The sequence below is a fragment of the Lepidochelys olivacea genome (assembly GCF_965140295.1).
Source record: "Lepidochelys olivacea isolate rLepOli2 genome assembly, chromosome: 15".
NCBI lineage: Eukaryota > Metazoa > Chordata > Testudines > Cheloniidae > Lepidochelys > Lepidochelys olivacea.
In genome coordinates this window covers 22643710-22665082 of record NC_140425.1, presented here as the reverse complement: position 1 = coordinate 22665082, position 21373 = coordinate 22643710, and the positions used below count along the sequence as shown (strand labels likewise).

Below are 21373 nucleotides of genomic sequence, written 5' to 3'. Positions count from 1 at the left end.
TCATTTGACTTTTTGGTTTACCAAAATTTTGAAAAATTTTCATGATGCTCTAGTGAAGACGGAAAGACAGATGCTCAAATTTGGCACTTTGAACTGTGGTTCGGTGCATCAGGTGCAAGCAACAGTTCATCTTCTCTCTAATATAATTCTGCCCATGCGCGCATCTCTCTCTTCAAAATAATTGGAGAAAACCAGATCTTTTTATTGTGTTAGAAATGAAGAGTTTTACATTAAAACTAATCTACCTACATTCTAGTTGCTAGCTGTCCTAAGAAAGCACATATCCACCTGCCTCTCAGCTGTCCCTCATTTTAAGAAACACTTCTTATTCTAGTCCCAGAGTTAGCTATGTTCCACATCAATCTGGTGTTCTTCTTACTTCTATGCTGAGGAGTACTTACATCAGAAATACAGAATCATGAAACAGAGTTATATAATGACTCCCGCAACATTTTAACTTTCCTGCATAAACAGTTTCCCTCATTTTGAGTGTTTTTTCCATATGGAGTCTCACATGTGAATCTTAGCTGGTTGAGAGGCATAAGTATCCACACTGGAATGATTAATTTTTGCCAATCTCAACTTATGATCCAAACTTTGACCAATCTGCCAATTATTCCTAGAAATTTTCAGCCTGATCTTTCTGTATTTTGAACACACTTTGATAAAGGCCAAATACTATGAAAAATGATGAGTGGAATTCAGGTTGGCTTAATTGATGTATTTCATAAGGGGAAAAAATAGCTGCAAATTAGGCCTTTTGATCTTTGCCCGGTTACTGACATATAGTTTCATTTCATATGCCATGTCGGAGATTGTAGATTTTCTGAAGCATAAAAATAAAACTAAGAAAATGGCACGACTGATATTGTCTGTTTAAACAGACATTTGCTCCTGGGTTTTAAATGTAGTAGTCCTTTTATGTGTTTACCCTGGAACTTAGGCTCCATTTAGATGTTATTCTTTTAATGGGATTCTGCTGTTGCCCAGTTTCTAACAGGGCTGATTTAGGCATAAAGGCTGAAATTTTCAAAGGGGTTGAAGGGAATTAGGCACTTTAGTCCCATTGAATTTCAGTGGCAATTGGGCACCTTATTCCCTTACCCCTACCCCCACCCCTCCTTTGGGGCCCCCATTGGCCACCCTCAACTTCTGCATAGCCCAGTGGAGCCAAATCTCACAGTGCACTCAGCAAACAGGATGGACCTGCTCTGGGAACAGATTAGGATTGTGTCGTAAAGCAGACTGTTGTCTTTAGGACTCTTGCTCTATTTGTTGCAGAAGTTGTAAGGTATGTTGTGAATGAAGCAGAGCACTGAATGGGTCAGGAAGAATTCCATTGGTCACCTGAACCTACAATTGGTCAGGTGAATTATTTAGGGGTTAGGGGAATTTGGTTTCCTCTGAAGCTTTAGGCCGTTTATACTGTAGCGTTTTAAGTGTAGACATTACCTATGCTGATGGAGGGGTTCTGCTGTCAGCAGAGCCGTCCCTTGTGTAGGGCGAATCGGGGCACCCGCCCCATGTGCTTTGGGGGACCCCATGCTTTGATAAAATTGGGACTTGCCCAATATTTAGCCCTTTGTCCCGAATGATGTACGATCATTGCTCCACCTTTTGGGTGGTCTGAGCCCTAGGGGTGTGCAGCAAGGAGCATTTTCCATTGAAAGGAAAGTACAGGCACTCTCCTATTGCAGTTGGCCTCTGCCTATCCATGCAGGGACCAGCCAAAATTTGGCCCTAATATATTTTCCCTTTAGTACATCTTCTTCGAACACTTACACAAAAAGATGCTCAACTGCCATGATTACTAGTAGGCAGCATCTAAAAATCTCATGGATTTTAAAGAACAAACAATTGTCATAGCCCTGAACAGGATGAAAAGAATCCTGGCCATCACTCCTCTCTCTTCTGAAAACCTATAAAACCCTCACCTATTTGTTCTGACTGTCAAAGAAACAAATCGTAACTTTCCTGAGAGTGTCACAGTCCTGTTTTAGTCATCATGATCCCAACTGCTTTGAAGTTTTGTCAGGCTCTTCTGGATACATTCTTCCCACACTATCATCATAACTTCATTTAGCAGGGCTGTGTGACATCCATCTGCTGTAATGTGGCTGCAGCTGTAGGTTCATGGCTGACAACTTCATCTTATGCCTTGAAGTGGGGAGAAGAAGAACAAACACAATAGAAGAAAACCTTGTTCCAAACATGATGTGAAGACTTAGGGCAAGATACACCGATAAATGTATGCCTTCCTTATTTGCTTATTTCAGCCTTCTCACTAGTGCTTAGTATTTGGCAGATGGTCTGGATACTTAACATATGAAGTGTAACATCCTGACAATATCCTCTCCAGCTTCTGAGCTAAGACTTTGGAACAATCAGAGAAGAGATTGCCCCCACAAAATTCTCACCAGGTTTTACACTGACCATAGAGCATGCTGGCACAGGACTGGGAGCTTAGAAAAGACTCACAAGGCTATGGTGTCAATCTGGGCCGGATCTGGCCCACTTGATGTCTTTATGTGGCCCATGTGGTGTAGTAAGCTCTTTGGGGCCGGCACCATTTTTTGTTCTATGTTAGTACAGCGCCTAGCACAATGGAGTCCTGTTACCGGGTTGGGGCACCTAGACGCTACTGCAACACAAAAGCATAAATAAGATTCTCCAGAATTTAAGTTTTTATTTAAGAATAAAAACATGTGCCTTGCCTTTATAGCTGCAAAGGTCACCTTCCAAATGTGAACTAAACTTTCAGCAGCTTGTTTAGAGACACTTGGATCTGAATCTCATTTACACTAAGGCCCCTTTACACCAGCCTGGGTATTAGAATGGGAGTACATCTTTACTTCCACTTTAATGTTCCCTACATGGCCTGAATACAGCTTCAGTGTAAATGAGAATCAAACAATTGTCACTGGCCAAGAGCACACCACAATAAAAGGCACAGCTAAGGGCTTGTCTACACAGGAAAGTTAGCGTGCAGTAAGCTAGGTTGTGAATTTAAAGTGCACTAGCTACTCTGCACTAATTCCCCATGTGGATACACTTAAAGCTCACTAAGAGTGACCTTGGGTGGCTTAATGCACTTCTTTAAAAAAAAAACAAAAAAACATATATAGTGAAATTAACGGCAGTGATAAGAAACTGGAAGAGAAAATCTGAAAAGTTGTCATTCAATAAGTGACACAAAAATATTTGTACTTGTACTAGACTTTGGTAATGAGTCATATTAAGCACTGTAAAAGGAAAAGCACAGAGGGAGGATACTGAAAACCTATTTAGAAGTAAAAAAAAAAAATCCAAAGAAGATAGAAGCTTTAGCAAACTACTGAAGATAGGTGACTGATTTCAGTCTTCTCTCCAAAGTTAAAACTACATCTGACAATCTGCTGCTGGAAGAACTATGAATGAGGCTCATGTCAGAATGATGGACAGCAGACAGAGGATGAAGAGATACCCTTGCCTCTTCTCTCAGATTTAGATAGTTTGAGAATAAACACTAATGATGGCTCAGTGTATGAAGATGCAAAGCTGGAAGAAGGAAGAAAATACAGAAAGCATTCAAAAATAATTCAAATGTCAAAAGAGAAAATATATATAAAAACAGGCTCCATTTTACATGTGGTTTTAAAAAATCAGGGTTTATGGGTAAAGTCGCAGCACTTTATGGGTGTTTTGGATGAATATTCTGAATTGCTGTAGGTTAGAGTATGGATTATTCAAGAGCTGGAAGACAAAGTCATTGGCTGAAACCAGAGACCAATGGAGAAATGAAGGCTAATGGAATCACATTAGATCAGAAGGAAACTGCATAAGAGGGTAAGAAAGAGAAAATAGAAGAATATTAAGAAATATGAGCCGTGGGCTGGTCTTCGCTACGGGGAGATAGACACTGCTGCAATCCAGTCAACCCTGGTAATTCCAGCTCTCCGAGAAGAGTAAGGGAAGTCAACAGGAGAGTCTTTCCCGTTGACGTAGTGCAGTGAAGACACTGTGGTAAGTCGACCTAAGCTACGTTATTCATGTTATTCACGTAGCTGGAGTAGCATAACTTACCCCGGTAATGAAGACAAGCCCTGAGGAGGCCAAAGGGGCAGAAAACAAGGAAGTGCAAGGAAGGGAAATGTTTCATTAAAACTGGACCTCTGCGGTCAAGTATTTGTACTGCTGCTTGCAGGAACAGTTGGCCCGAGAGTTACCAAAAGAAACTACAGCATTTGCTCAAGAAACTCCCTGAAAAAGCACAAGATCAAATCCGCACAGACACACTCCTGGAACCCCGACCTGGGATATTCTATCTACTACCCAAGATCCATAAACCTGGAAATCCTGGGTGCCCCATCATCTCAGGCATTGGCACCCTGACAGCAGGATTGTCTGGCTATGTAGACTCCCTCCTCAGGCCCTACACTACCAGCACTCCCAGCTACCTTCGAGACACCACTGACTTCCTGAGGAAACTACAATCCAACAGTGATCTTCCTGATAACACCATCCTGGCCACTATGGATGTAGAAGCCCTCTACACCAACATTCCACACAAAGATGGACTACAAACTGTCAAGAACACTATCCCCGATAATGTCACGGCTAACCTGGTGGCTGAACTTTGTGACTTTGTCCTTACCCATAACTATTTTATATTTGGGGACAATGTATACCTTCAAATCAGTGGCACTGCTATGGGTACCCGCATGGCCCCACACTATGCCAACATTTTTATGGCTGACTTAGAACAACGCTTCCTCAGCTCTCGTCCCCTAACGCCCCTACTCTACTTGCGCTATATTGATGACATCTTCATCATCTAGACTCATGGAAAAGAAGCTCTTGAGGAATTCCACCATGATTTCAACAATTTCCATCCCACCATCAACCTCAGCCTGGTCCAGTCCACACAAGAGATCCACTTCCTGGACACTACAGTGCTCATAAACGATGGTCACATAAACACCACCCTATACCGGAAACCTACTGACCGCTATTCCTACCTACATGCCTCCAGCTTTCACCCTGACCACACCACACGATCCATTGTCTACAGCCAAGCTCTGTGATACAACCGCATTTGCTCCAACCCCTCAGACAGAGACAAACACCTACAAGATCTCTATCAGGTTTCAGAGTAACAGCCCTGTTAGTCTGTATTCGCAAAAAGAAAAGGAGTACTTGTGGCACCTTAGAGATTAACCAATTTATTTGAGCATAAGCTTTCCTGAGCTACAGCATCCGATGAAGTGAGCTGTAGCTCACGAAAGCTTATGCTCAAATAAATTGGTTAGTCTCTAAGGTGCCACAAGTCCTCCTTTTCTTTTTGCGAATACAGACTAACACGGCTGTTACTCTGAAACCTATAAATACATCCTGATTCAGATCCAGATATCACCAGCATCCAGATCCTGGGTCTGCGCCCAGGCCACACTCTTTGTTTAACTGAATGAGAAAAGTTATCAGTTCATGGAGAAGAGGGATCAATAGACAGAGGAGGATCGATAATAAAGAAGACTGAAATGCGCTGGTGAGAGCTGATGAGCTATACAAGATTTAAACTCAGAAAGAAAGTAGAATTACCAAGCATTGTACTAGGTGAAATACCCTAATCTGAACAACAAAGATGAATAATGGGAAGGTAGCAGGGGGGAAATGTCTTTTGTGAAGGCACAGCTGTAATTACATCAGCAAGCAGTATACAGGCTTGCTAACCTTTATACACTGCATGTACAATTAGACGATGCTATTTCATTCTTCTAATCCTTCCTCACTACAATTACCATCCAAGGCAGAACAGTTTAACAAACAGGTACTATTGTAAAGTGTTATAGTGAGGAGGTGTTATTGAGATGACTAAAAATCTTGTTCATGATGGCTACAGTCCCCTTGGGGCAGAGCTGATTCACTGCAAAGTCAATATCCATAGGATGCTGCAAATCTCTCTCACAGGATTACACAAGGAAACACACAATGCCTGAACCAGTGCCCACTGAAGCCCGTGCAATCACTTCCATTGGAATTAATGGGCCATGAATCAAGGCCCCATTCTGCTCCCACCGAAGTCATACCAAATCTCCCTTTGACTTTACTGACAGCAGGATTCAGCCTCATGTATGCATAGATTATGATAGGAGAGTCAATGGGAGTTGGCACCTAACTCACTTACAGACTTTTGTAAATCCCACTGAAAGGAAAAGTTCCACTGCCATATTTGAGTATTTCCAAATACTCTAGGAGGACCCTAGGAGTTACTTGTACGTGACAGGAGAACATAACCCGGTATTTATTCAAGAGCTAAAAAATACTGTTAAATAGCACTTTGCCTCGGAAGTCAGATGGCTGTGACTCAGCAGACAAAGGCACAGACTGGTCACTTTAGTATTTACTTTTAGTGCTGAGAACAAGACTAATAGGTATTAGTTGGCTTTGTGAGAAGACAGGAAGGATAGTCCCACCATGTTGCTCAATATTTTCATGTGGTTATCCAATAATGGCAAGAAGCACTAGCTTTGTGCTGTTTCTTATGTGGTCCTGCTGTGCGATACCACGGTCAGCCACTCTGTATTGTAGCAGCAATAATCAGTCTGCCCTCTTGCTAACATTAGATTGGTGTCAAATAACCTGCAGAGTCTGTTCGCTTTGCGTTTGGAAATGTATTATGTTTAGGACTAAGCTTTGATTTACACTTGTATGATAGTTGCAATGAGACATCAGTGAGATACAGAACAAGATACAAAAAAGAAAGTACGCTAAATCTGAACAAGGGTAACCCCATCTTACTCTCCCTTACCCATGACTACTCTCCCCCTCTTTCATCAAGTTTTTCTACCGATATTTTTGCCAACCCCAAACACAATGAATTAGCCCAGCTCCCCAAGGTATTTTTAAAATCTCATGACTGTAAAGAAATAAGCGTTGGTCTTTACATTTGTCTTCTGGCTTTTGAGACGTTAGGGTTCACGTTTTCAAGCTTCTTACCCTAACCACGAAGGCTAGAAAAATACTGTTGTGCCTTTTGCTCTTTACACAACATACGAAATATGAAGAAATCCCATAGGCACCTTGGGGTCATAGAATCATAGGGTTGGAAGACACCTCATGAGGTCATCTAGTCCAACCCCCTGCTCAAAGCAGGACCAACCCCAACTAAATCATCCCAGCCAGGGCTTTGTCAAGCCAGGCCTTAAAAACCTCTAAGGATGGAGATTCCACCACTTCCCTAGGTAACCCATTCCAGTGCTTCACCACCCTCCTAGCGAAATAGTGTTTCCTAATATCCAACCTAGACCTCCCCCACTGCAACTTGAAATCATTGCTCCTTGTCCTGTCATCTGCCACCACTGACAACAGTCTAGCTCCATCCTCTTTGGAACCTCCCTTCAGGTAGTTGAAGGCTGCTATCAAATCCCCTCCCCCCAGTTCACTCAACCTCTCCTCATAAGTCATGTGCCCCAGCCCCCTAATCATTTTCATTGCCCTCCGCTGGACTCTATCCAATTTGTCCATCTCCTCTCTGTAGTGGAGGGCCCAAAACTGGATGCCATACTCCAGATGTGACCTCACCAGTGCCGAATAGTGGGGAATAATCATTTTCCTCGATCTGCTGGCAATGCTCCTACTAACGCAAATATCCAAGTTTACTAAACATACAAGGTCTAGCTACATATATACATCTAACTGCTGTTGTAAGGTTCTTGTGTCTCCAGAAAGGTAGTGAGGGCCACTAAAAGGCTCGCAAATTATTTAAAGGAATATTTCCCAATTGCTACACAACACTTTACTGCTAAGAGTCTCATATAATTACATGACTCCACGGGTTGGGGCTTTTAGGCAATTGTCAGAGATTGTAATACTTGCAACGATCGTGGGAGTTGGCAACACTGGTCTCCTCCTAGTTGCTGCCCTCACCTCTGTGGGGCAAGTTAAGAAGAGCAACACATGAATCTATGCTAATAAACAGAACATGTCATCAGTTGGCCACACGGTAATTTTCAATTTAATGTTAACACAAATAAACAGTCACCCAAAATTCAACCAGTTCCATTGGTGTCTTAGTTTACACCGCATACTCTATTCTATGCCCAACTAGTCCTACTACAGAGAGCTAAGGCTGAGCCAGTATATTGTGCACCAAATGTATCTACAGTGGGTTAGCTGGTTTGCTGCAGGGTGGAGGGCTGTGCTGCTGACTTTTACATGGGCACCCTTTAGATAGATCACTTATGTCCAGTCTGGGTACAAATCCTGCACCCAGAACCACCCTGCCAACAACAAGAAAAGAGCCTGTAGCATAGAGCGCAGGGCAATAAGTAGTATTCAGGCTTGTAATTCCTAAAGCTCCAATTCATTAAGTTATTCAGGGTACCTGAAGTCAACAGACTACACATCTGCTTAAGCTAGTAGTCATGCTGAAATACCTTCAGGAATAGGGCCTAACCACACACTCAGACAACACTGTCCTCAAGTCCAACAAAAAAAATCTCTTTCACTTTAATTGCCGACCTCCAAATCAACTTGCACAGGTAGAGTAATGCATGACAAAATATATTCTTAACATTTATTTTCCCCCTAAAATGTGATTTCAGTTTTTCTTTGAAAATGCGCCATTTCCATTACTAGAGAGAGACAAGGTAGGGGAGGTAATACCTTGTATTGGACCAACTTCTGCTGGGGAGAGAGACAAGCTTTCGAACCACACAGATTTGAAGAGGAGCTCTGTGTAGCTCAAAAGCTTGTCTCTCCCCACAACAGAAGTTGGTCCAATACGAGATATTATCTCACCCACCTCGTCTCTATAATAACCTGGGACTGACACGGCTACAACTATCGTGCACACAAATTTCCATTAAGTCTTTTTAAATGGAAAGATAATCCATCAGATACAATCACTCCTCTGATTACTCTCCCTCTGGTGTGTTCTTCTATCCTCAGCATTCAGAAGAGTTACTGCATAAAAACATAAAACTAACAATAAACATGTACAACACTCATGGGTGTCTGGCTCTAAGTTTCTCCTCATCTAATCAACACTCAGCTCCCCAGCTGAAGCAAGACATAATATTCACTTACCATAAACAATCCAATTTAAACACCATTTAGATTTCTTTGTATTCAAAGCTTTATTTTTTTTTTACCCTCTCCCTCCCCTCACTTAATAGGAATTTCTTTTCTTTTCTGCTCACAGGAATTCTCCATGGAACTCAGTCAAATAAAATGGCTACCCCTTGATTTCTCCTGACTCTTCCATGTCCTACTCCACATATCAACAAGGTAACTTTAAGCACATTAATAACTTTAATCAGGAGTAGCTCCCACTGGAGCGGATGGAACTGCTCATGTACTTCAGTCCTTTGCTGAATCAGAAATTTAATGGCTTAAGGCCTATCTAGAGTTGAAAGAGCCAATTTGGGAATAATTTTTAAAGAGTGAAACCCTCTGAAAGTTTTCATACCATGTTGATGTATGTTTCATTAAGTTGAAATTATTTTAATTGAACTGGTTTGACAGTAGGTTCCTGATTTTCCACCTAACTGTTCATTTTCTCTTTCATTTGTGTGGTTAGGACTTGTTAGATGCCAGAGAGTGGGCAACGTCCAACCCATCATCCAGAAGCAGCTGCTTTTCCACCCAACAGATATTCTCCCAAATCCCTACTTTGACACTCAAATGCATTCATCGCCCTTTCCTACAGGGTCAGGAGATGAGGAGCTCTGACTAAGGCTGAAATTAGTACTGCTCAATAGGCGAGCTACTGTAAGTGGTGAGGAAAATGGTGTACTACACTAATCTGAGAAGCAGCCAGGATAGCCTATGTACTCTCCAGAGACCAAGGGTGAAATCCTGCCCTCACTGAAGTAACTGGCAAAACTTCCATTGACTTCAACAAGGTCAAGACTTATCCTGAGGATATGGTCTTCATGGAGCATTATTTCTACCAACAATGAGAACGAGTCTTGTACTTGTTCCTCAAGATGAGCCTCCAACATATCTAGAGAGACCTTGTTTTTTCAGCATACTACACTATGATATGTTCCTTATTCTAAAGATCCAGAGAATTAATCTTCTGCTCCAGGTAATCATGTAGGCTCTGCAACTTTCTCACACAAGAAATAAAATGTGCTTAAATAACTTTGCAAATGTGCCCTTTGATCTAAAATTCCTGTTAGGTTCCATTATCCCAAATAGAGATGGTAATAGCTCCTCTGGGCACCATTATCTAACATATAAATGGAAACAATATATTGTTTTACTGTCTCCCTAGAGATTTTGTGAAAAAGATACTTCCACTGGAAAATCATTCAGCAATTGCATGTCTCATCATTATAGCTTCAATTCCGTGGGACAGTTGGTTAGATAGCTGATGACAAACATCAACACTTAGTTCAAAAATGAGATGACACAGATAAAATAAAGTGCAAATCTCCCTATTAAACCACATTCATTCATCATCCATAAGTAACGGTGTTTCTACTCCACCTCCTGTACCTATATGGATAGCTGCTTGTTTTGCTTTATGCCAAACAAGCAGAGGCTGGGAGTTTTAAAGACCACCTTCATTTCACCAGAGGGACTTAGCTAATTGTTATAACTACTCATGCCAGTAATACTAATGAATTCCATTCTGACTGGCAATGTAATTGCCCATGGCTATTTGACAACATTCTACAGGTGTTCTGTGAATTGCTCTGCAAACCTATTTCCTCAGATGTTCAATGTAATGAAAAGAGGGTTTTAACTTATTGGTATTGGGGAAAAGAATTTTTAATGAAAACAACACTTCTCCTGTATCTTTCCAACTAGAGGATTCTTTTATCCCTAGGTCAGGAATAACAAACCCTAGAGCCTTTGTCACCTCTGCCCTCTGTCACTTATTAACATCCAGATACTGTATTTGTCATAGATTTGGTTGAAAAAGGAGGATTCTTGAAAAGTGATTCTTATTGGAGCAAACATTGATATGCAAAGGGTGCTTCTTTTAAACTGGGCTTGAACATTGAGCAAGCAGAAGGCTGGTCATATGGTTAAGAGACTAGATACGGAGATCAGAGATAAATTACAAGCTCTGTCACACACCAACTTGTGCAAAGCATTTAACCTTTCTGCAACTCCGTTCCCCACCTGTAAAGTGGGGATAATAGTACTTCCTTTTGCTAGTCTTACTTCTCATAGTTTACCAGGCGGACTGGAAACCAGTGCTTCATATTTAGGTCCAAGTATGATGCCTGCAAATTGATTATTATGACCATCAGCTGCATAGCTACATTTTGAAGTAAAAATTCAAACATCAATATTAGCTTCTGTTGAAAACTTCAGTAGACAATTGTGACTTGGCAGCATCCCAGTGCAAGAGGTTCACTGGTATATGGTGGTATGTTTCAGCTGGCCTGTCCAGTTGAGTGTACCCCAACTCACTGATGTCATAACTTGTATCAAATAGGTGTCATGAGAGATATCTATAGAAAGCTAAAATCATACTGATCATTAATTATTATTATTATTGTGTGTATGAATAGAGGACAAATTAAAAATTACAAACACGCTGTAAAGTTTGTCTGCCAGGCAGGGCTAAAGTTACCTCAGCCTAGCAAAATCAATGTGATTTTGCCACCTTGAAACTATTTCCAAGGTATAAAGAGACAATGGGAATGCAATGTACGTAGAAGGTAAACAGGATCATCAAGGCAACAAGGGCAGGAGAAAGCCACTTAGTATCACAGCCTGGAGGAGACTGCAGGAAACAGATCAATTTGCATTTTAGCAAACACTAGCAGGGGAAGAAACCAGCATGAAACTTCCCTCACCAGGAGGCTCCATGTCACCTTCCCCACAGCTTGAGTGATCTTCACTTTGTGGGGAAGGGTAACGGTCCAAAGAATCCATTTCAAGAGAGGGACAATGAACCGCAAGGCATCCTTCATCTAAGACGACAAAGGAATTGAGCACTTTGGACTTTGTGGAAGATCCTGACCAGAGGGGTGGTCAGCCATCTTGCTGGAAGGTAGATTGGGAAGGAAACTACCTTGAAAAAAAATGTTGTTGTGTTAAGTCTTAGCACTTAGAAATGATAATAAAATAAAAGTGAAAACACTTGCATTTTATTATTAATCATTTCTAACTGGGGGACATGGATCAGTGTTCATGTTGCCCCCCCCCCCTCCCTGGATCAGTACCCGGCCCAAGCTGGGGAAATTAATGATCCATCTAGTGGACCAAATTCAGTGATGAATCCTGGTCATGTGCCACCTGAGGCACATATGCTAATAAGATTTATAACTATCTTTATACTTGACGTTAATTAAAATTCTATCTCCTTCTGTTAACGAACGTTTTACTTTTAATCTAAACCAACCCAGTGCTGTGTTTGAATTAAAGTGAATGTTAACTACGGTTGCTAACTCACTCCATCCCCCCTCCCTCAGTCACTCGCTCTCCCCCATTCTCACTCATTTTCACTGGGTGGGGCAGTGGGTTCAGGTGCGGGGGGGGATTAGCAATGAGAGGTTCAGGGTATGGGAGGGGCCTCTGGGCTAGGGCAGGGGGCTGTGGTGCGGGAAGAGGTGAGGGCTATGGCTGGGGCCGGGGATGAGGGGGTATGGGGTGCGGGCTCCAGAAAGGAGTTTGGGTACAGGCTCCGGAATGGAGTTTGGGTGTGGGAGGTGGTTCCGAGCTGGGTCAGGGGTTTGGGGTGCAGGCCCTGGCTGGGTGGTACTTACCTCACATGGCTCCCAGTTGGTGGTGCAGCATGGCTAAGGAGGGCTCCCTGCCTACCTTGGCACTGCGCGGCTCTCGGAAGCAGCCGGTACAGCACATGCCCACAGGTGCTGCCCCCACAGCTCTCATTGGCTGAAGTTCTCAGCCAATGGGAGCTGTGGGGGCAGCACTCAAGGCATGGCCACCCTGGCCCCTGAGCCTAGGAATTGGACATGCTGGCTGGTTCCAGGAGCTGCATGAAGCCAGAAAGCCTGCTTAGGCCTGCTGAGCCACCGACTGGACTTTTAGCGTCCCTGTCAGTGGTGCTGACCTGAGCCACCAGGGTCCCTTTTTGACCACGTGTCCCGGTCGAAAACGAGACGCCTGGCAACCCTAACGTTAATTCCAGTTAATGTGTCAAGTTGTTGGGCATTGCACCTTTAAAGGGACAAACAAACCTTAATCTCTTTTCCAATGGTCCAGGAGAGGGCTGGACATTGTAGAACACATGGCTTTGGGAAAATTTGGGACTTGGGTAGGGTGTTGGGGCCATGTTACTAGGTGTAACCACAGCTGGTGGAAGCCAGAATGTGGAAGTGGTGTAACAAGCAGGCCTCTGTTATCAGAGTTACTGAGTCAATGCTGCTTAACGCATGTGCACGTGCTCACACCCACATGACTGTAAGGTGGCTGGAAGCATCCAGACACTGGTGGTACAGCAGCTGCGCACTGAGGCACTTAAGGTTACAGGACTGGCAGTGACATAACCCCTCACTGGTGCGACTGCATTCCAGAGGATGTCAATAAACAAATCAATGTTAACGCACAGTACAGAAGAAAATCTCTTCAGAGGGCAAGGGAGAGAGGAAAGTAACAATAATTGTGTGGCCCATAATATTTGGCGTTAGTGTGCTATGAAACTACATTATGCAAAATCTAGGCAACTTGAAAAGCAATTCTAATTATGTGAGCACACTGCCCTGTATAATTAAGGGTCAAGCATCTTCATTGGTTTAAAAATTATTATTACTGTTCATGTTATACAGTCATATCTGCATGCACTCAGATCCTTTCAATAAGGAAATCAGTCTTAATTTACAAAGGATAATTTAAAGATGTCAAGTTTCCACATAGTTTTGTTTGACCTTTAATTAAAGACTAGCCTCTGTAAGGAACCAATTTTTGCTGGTTTATCAAACTGGCAGATGAAGAGGTGCACGAAAAACTGTTTTTTCAGTTCAGTAGCCATTCGAAAAAATTGTTGAACATGTTTTGTGAATTGAAGTCAAAACCAAATTTCACACTGGATCAACTGAAACATTGTTTCCATTTCAAGTACTTTTAAACATTTTTGAAGTTTTAAAAAGGTAAAAATCAAAGGAATTTCAAAATAAAAAGTCATTTCAAACAGAAAAAAAATACTTCATAAAAAAATGTCAAAACAAAAGCTTTCTGGTTCTGTTTTGTCTTTTTCAGCACAAACAATTTGGTGAAACAGACAAAAATTCATGAAACGTTTGGTGTTGCCAAATCTGCATTTTTCATCCAAGTGTTTTGGACAAATTTTTTTACTCAGCTCAAGCCAGATGTTTCGCTGTACTTACATAGAATCTCTGATCCTGCTATGATTTACATACATACCATCATTAAACAGATTAATAGCCCCCTTGAGTTCAGTGGAGTGACTCATGTTTAGGCCTAAGCATATGCATAAATCTTTGCAGGATTACAAATGTCTATTTTATGCTTGTTAAACATAGAACCACAAACCACAAGTAGAATAGCTAATCTTAAAGCTACAATCCAACCAGGCTGAGTATCAGCTCTCTCATTCCTGTTTTTACTGGTGAGGGAGCCCAGTGTTAATTTTCATGTCTTGACCTTTCAGCAATTATTAAGGATCATTTTATTTAATTTTACAGACTGCAATAGTCCTTGCTTCTCACTCAAATTCTGGTACCTAGTCTGTGAGTTCCTAAGCAGAAAGCTCCATATAAAAAAAAGTTCAGGTCTGGAATATTAAAATAAAGCTTATTGACAATTGCCCCATGCCTGTGAGCTTCTTATTGGTTAAGTAAATATACAAACAAGGCAAAGTAAACAGTGAAACTGAAAGTTTTCATCTTCAGGAAAAGCTGTGGTACATTTAAAGAAGCCAGCAGTAGAATGGACCTGATAAAATGTTACATTTTCAGAAGTTATACACATTTTACTCCCTCACCAGATTATGCTTTTTGATATATTTATTTCCTTTCAGTTTAGAAGAAAACGCGTCCATACACAAGCTCTGAATGCTCTGCCAATTATTTAATATTAAAAAAACTAATATAAATTTTAAATCAGCTCACCACGTCCACCAAGCAGCAGCTCTACATACAAACTACAGCACATTGTCCAGTACTTCAGTCTCCCTTAACTCTCTTCAAAGGCCAAGTGGGCCCTGCAACAGGACCTAAAAGTACAGTGTCACTTTCATAGTGTAACTAATTTTTTTTATTCATAAATTTTAAAGTCAAAAGGAAATACTGTGGTCTAATTTGACCTTCTGCCTGGCACAGGCCATAGGACTTCCTTGAATTAATTGTTGTTTGAACTAGACCAGATCTTTTAGAAAATCATCAAATTCTGATTTAAAATTTTCTAGTGAAGGAGACTCCACTGTGCCCCTTGGGAACATGTTCCAGTGGTAAATTACCCTCACTATTAAAAATTTGCACCTTATTTTTATTGTGTTTGTGTCTAGCTTCAACTTCTAGCCATTAGATCTTGTTATACCTTTGTCTTCTAGACTGAAGATCCCTTTAACATCAAGTTTTTCCGTTCCCATGTAGGTAATTGTTAGACTGAACAAGTCACTCCTTAAACTTCTCTTTGTTAAACTAAACATATTGAGCTCCTTGTGTCCTGGTTGTTGTTGCTGCTTTCGTGGTATAGAATGCAAGTTTGAATTAAGAAATTCTGAAAGATCATCTTCAAAAGTTGAATGTCTACACTACAAATTACTTTGGTATAATTTAAGTCGCTCGGGGTGTGAATAATCCATAGCCCCTGAGCGATGTAAGTTATACCAACCTAAGCACCAGACTGGACCGTGCTAGGTCTATCACCATATCTAGTATCTCTTGCAGAAGCAGGAGTTAAGCTGATGGGAGAGCTCTGTCCGATCGGTTTAGAACATCTTCACCAGAAGTGCTGCAGTTGTAGCTAGTGTACTGTTGACAGTCTCAATGGGGGCCTGTCAGGGCCATACTGCATATTGTCATCTATCTCTTAGTAGCTCAGTGCGGGTCTGCTGGTCTATAATTTTAGAGGATACCTACCTGCCTTTGCAGGTGGTTAAAGGCCAATTGATGGCAGAGGCAAGATTCCAGTATATTTCCATGGGCTTTGAATCAGATGCTTAAAAGCATATTATTTTTATTAGTAACTTTATACAGCACGGTGTATATGCTCAGCAATTAAAAGAAAATGTCACACCATGTTTCTGAGAGAATGAACAGCAACTTTATTACTTAAGCCATTTCAAATTTTTAAATGAGGATCACCCTCCCACAGTGCCTGAATACCCCAGTGACTGTCCTTAAGAACTTGATTCTTCAACCATTTCCCAATCTTCCTTGGCTCAGACCCGGAATTCAATCCAAATTCGTTCCCTGATTTTAGGTCCAACCCTGTAGCCATACCAGCAGTCAAATCCAAATGGTAACTTTTGAAAAGACAACTGTCTCTAGCTTGTAACAGACACAAAGTCCACAATTAATTGTGTTGCAATAATGCCAAGAAATTGGTTTTGAGTTTGCATGTAAAACTAAAATATAGATAAGATGTGTTGTTTTAACTCCAAGAGTGAGCCCACTATGACTTACATGATTTCAGATAGGGTAAAACAAAACAGTGTGTCATCTAATTTCACCCGAAGTTTTTTTAAATAAAAAAAAAAAAAGTCAGAGCTTGGAGCTGTGTGGGTTACACACTTCCCCTAATTGAGGAAGCAGTCCCGAGATTCAGTGTCTTCCCAGCTGAAATCTCGGACGAGCCCCCAGTTGTAACACTGACCTACAGATACTGGTCATCGACAGGGCGGGATTGAACTGGGGACCTCTGGAGCTTAGTGCATGAATCTCTACAAGATGAGCTAAAAGCCAACTGGCTGCTAGGTAAGGCCATAGAGCAGACTCATTTTCTCTCTTTTTCTAAGTGGTCTCGGTGCCACTCGATGGGACAGAACACCACACCCAGACGGTGTGTGGGTTACACATGCTACAGTGACCACCTCTGTAGTCTGCATTGCATCCCAGTGTAGACAGCCTGTCGATACCTGTAAGGAAGTCTCCTGCGGGGGAGGGCAGCTGGCGGAAGGATGAAGTTGGCTGACTGGAGGAGGAGCGGGAAAGCTAGGATGATCGTTCAATGGAAGGGAGTTCACAGGCTCCCCAGTTACGTGAACAAGCCAGCTCCCTACTCGTCAAATCTTCACAAGCATGGGATAAGGCAGTGGAAGGGCCACAGGAGGCGCCAGCTGTGCACCTGTTTTAGATCCTACCACACAATCGGCCTAACGATAAAGGCATTGGAGCCTGGGCTGCTGCTGGCCCTGACACATTTGGCCTGATCCCTTACTCACACATACTGGTGGTAACACCACTGACATCCATTTGCACTGGTGTGGTGGTGGAGGAGGAGAATGAGGCAACAGAGTGAGGCTTGGTAGGAGTCGTCATAAAGATTCTGCTGGTCCTCCGAGTGCCAATGAGTTCGATTTGGGTGCAGGAATAGAAAGGCACGTAGGAGTAGAGAGAGAAAAACGTAAGAGGAATAAAGGAGAGAGAAGAACAAAAGCCAGAGGGAACCTGCCCTGGGGCTGGGATGGACTTCAGTATAGAAGCTATAAGAATCAGACTCCCATCTTCAGTGTCTGTGGGTCACACTTGTGGTGCATAGATAGGAGCGGATAAACACTACATAGCCACCACACTGAACTGCGCAGTCCTTTATATCCACTTTTCTCCAGCTTCAAAGAGGGGAGGCGGTTCAGGTGGGGGAGCAGGCACTTGTAGCAACACGCTGCAACTCACGCAGCAAATTATCTCCTGTTGCAGCCACACATTTCCATCTGAAGCTTCCACTCCCACCAGATCGCGGAACCATGCACAGTGGGGAATCCAATCAATGAGCAGCACAGTAGGGGAAGGTGCTCTCCAAAGGAGCCCTGAAGGCTATGGGATGGGGACTGGCCTTCCCTGCCGGTTCTAAAGCTCCACATGGTTAGAAGGCCGCATCACCTCCATATCACGCACTCCTGTTAATCCCACTCATAGGACGGGGTGGGGCAGAAATATCCATGCCTGCCATCGTGTACATTTTTTGATGTAGGATTTTTCAGTAGGAGGGCAGGCAGACACACTCAAGAGACCCAAGTTCTATTTTCGGCTCTGCCACAGATCTACTGGGTAACCTGGGGTAAGTCTCTTCTCCGTCTCTCAGTTTCCCCATTTGTAAATCCGGAATAATGATCTCCATTGTAAAGTGCTTTGAAAGCTACTGATGAAAGATTTTAGGTATTCTACAGCCGTATGAGTCTAATGGATGGATTGGGATCTCACTCATAGCAGCACAGCTCAAGCAAAGTCAAAGGTGTTATATCAGGGTAAAATGGGTGTGAAATCAGAGTCTGAAATTGCAGTCAGCAAAGCCCCATCTTCACTTCAACATCTTAACTACAAAAAAGCAATATATGGCTACCTACTCTCCAATGCATTTACCCTTTTAACTCCTATTAATTGCTAACTTGTATATTACAAATTAATTATATTATAATTCCATAAATCAGTACCTTTTCATTGTATTATAACAGTCCTGCAATCATTACAAACAGCTATAGAAAGAGCTCTTTCTGGTGGGAATTAAAATTGAAACAAAACAAAATAAAATCAACATTGTTTGAATGGCAAAACAATGTAATATTGTAGAGAAAGCAGAAAAGAAATTCTACTTGTCCTGCTGCATGCTTTTGCGCCCGTAAATCCAATCTATCTAGGTTGACCTACATCCATTACCATCGCTCCTGGTTAAAATTCCTTTCAAGGTTTTGAAAAAAAATGAAATATGTATTAACTTCAAATGGAAAATATCACAAACCCTAAACTGTTTAAAGCATTCAGACCATTAGCGTCTCGTTCTACCATTCTTTCCAATTTCTCTTCAGTCCTGATGTCTTTCTGTTGTCAATTTAAATCATTATTATAATATATATATATTTTAAAGCAAAAATGCCTAGTTGTGTGCATACATTTTCTCTACCAGTTGGTATCCTAGTGTCTTCCAAATGCCACTGACACAGTCAACAGCGGCTTTTTATAACCCAAAACACTTTCTGCAGGTGTATCACATACTGTCATCATTCTGGTTGCAAAATTAGCTCTTATTGGAGATTTCCAGCTCAGCCACTTGGCAAGCAATATTCTTACATAATAGCAAAGTAAAGGAACCATTCCCCAGGGAGCAATGAGGGAAAGAAAAGGGAAAAAAGGTGAAAATTAACACGCACCAAAAGGCAGGTTCCAAACGATGTCAATCAAGGCAATTCCTCTGTCTCTTAGGTCACCTGTCTGAGTCAATCCTAATCACACAATATTCCCAACTGTTTTCAAATATTATTTTTTAGCCCCCTCAGGATGAACTCATCAATGACCTAAATAAATAGTATTAATTAACAATAATCCTGTGTGGCCAGAAATTATAAGAATGGAAAGTTCCACTGCTCCATTTAGAAAAGTCTTGCCCTCAATCCATCCTATGCAGTTAAAAACAAACAAACAAACAAAAACCAAACCACACACACACACACCCCCCAAATCACAAGTTTCACTCTGAAATGATACAAACTTGTAAGAAAATAGCTCATGGTTCCTGTTGGGACCACTTCTGCCAGATGTCAGGGTTCTGGGAAACCTTTTAGAAAATTCAGGCCATGGGCTGACACTATGAACGCGTTCTCCCGCAAGTACACTCCCCAGTCAGTGAAGCTGATGGTCAGGAGGGTGATTTCAAAGAGATACAAGATGAGTGAATGTCCTTGCTACCAGCACTCCAACTTAGAATAACGTGCTGCGGAGTCATTCCTCCCCAGTCATGGCAGGAATCTGGAGAAGGGACATGAAGGTCTCTGTGTATTTTCACATCTTTACAGTGTAAAGGTTTACTCTGGGTTGAGTAATAGGAAGTGAGGGTGTGGGGGTTATCTGGCTTACAAATCCCTCATTTTCTGCCAGGTCTGCTACAGTAGCAAATAGCGTTGCCAGGTGTCTGGTTTTCGACTGGAAAGTCCTGTTGAAAGGGTACCTGTGTAGTGTCCAGTTACTACTGCTGATGGGACACCAAAAGTCCAATTACCACAGTAACTGCAATCGGCCTCTTTCACTGGCAGGGTGGGAAGACCAGCTGTGGCTGGAGGAGGAGGGATCCCAATGTGCATGTGTGGAGTTTGAGGAGCTGGGCCAGTGGCTGGGCTCGCCACCTTAGACAGCCTCCTGACAGCTCTCTCTGGCCCCTCCCTCCATGGACTGACCCCTCCCTGTGAATGAGAAAATAGTGTCCGATTTTGAAAAATTGGCAACCCTACTAGCAAATAGGTCTTTAAACCAGTGGGAACCAGGGATTAACTCTGAGATTCAACAAAGCACTTAAAAGCACATATTAAGGGCTTGCCTACATCAGAAGCTTAATTCAGATTAAGGCAGGGTGTGAATTTAAAGCATAGGAGCTATTCCAGAATAATTCCATGTGTGGACAAGCCCTAAGGATTTTGCCAAACTAACTCAGATGATTGGCGCCCAGGTGTGAGCAGCAAAGCCTTCTCACTGGTGATGCACTCTCGTGTGCATGTCACGAGCACTCCTTGGGGCATGTCCCACGGGTCTTTGTGCTGCAATAAGATGAGCTGCTCTGATTCTTTCCCAGTGAATCATGGGGCAACAGGTCTGTCCTTCTGGGCACAGGAAGGGGAAACTGTGGGAAAGCACTGGAGGACTATCAGCACTTGAGTGTTTTAGCAGGTGTCCTCACTGCAAAGTGGGAGGGTTATCAGCCTGAAGGAAAGTAGCATCCAGGCTCCAGCCTACACCCCCAGTCAGGCCAGCAAGCCTGGGTTTAAAATTCAGGTGCAAAGGTTGTTTGTGTGGACAGGAGAGGGGTTGGGGCAACATCCGAATAAGACCCTGAGTTAACTCTGCAGTGAAGACAAATCCCAGGTGCTTTGCTGAAGGGGGGCCTCAGGAGAAGGAGAAACTGATCCATTCTCTCTCTCGTGCCCTTTGCTACAAATATCTTTGATAACAGCTAGGCAAATGTAGAGCTGTTATTGCTACTATCGACTAAGAATAGGTGTATCCTCTTACATTTCATTGTTAGCCCTTTTACCCCACTTCATCCCAGTCTGCTTCTTTGTCTCCTCACCCATTAGGTCTTGTTTAGACTGCAAGATCTTTGAGGCAGCGACTGTCAATGATCATGTGTTTGTCTAGCACCTATTACAATGGGGCCTAATCTGCTTGTGGCCTGTTGTGTTAATTTTGATGGAATATGTGGGCTCAAAGAGTCAGTGTAAACATGATCCTGTAACTGTCCAACATTAAACAGGGTTAAACAAGGTTCGTGGATTGTTATAGAGACCTCAACCTGCGTAATA

The 21373-nt window shown here is 42.4% G+C and overlaps 1 long non-coding RNA gene across 3 annotated transcripts in view; it reads right to left on the bottom strand.

Annotated features, from left to right (window-relative positions):
* The window catches only part of LOC311531721, a 612131-nt gene that overhangs the window by 102983 nt on the left and 487775 nt on the right, over positions 1-21373 (bottom strand). For 2 of the 3 annotated variants that reach the window (XR_014714265.1, XR_014714266.1), the window contains one exon: positions 1139-2157. The exons of the other annotated variant lie outside the window; for it this stretch is intronic. This is a non-coding gene — a long non-coding RNA (uncharacterized lncRNA). Of the gene's footprint in view, positions 1-1138; positions 2158-21373 lie in introns of those variants that run through there. 3 annotated transcript variants of the gene reach the window in all.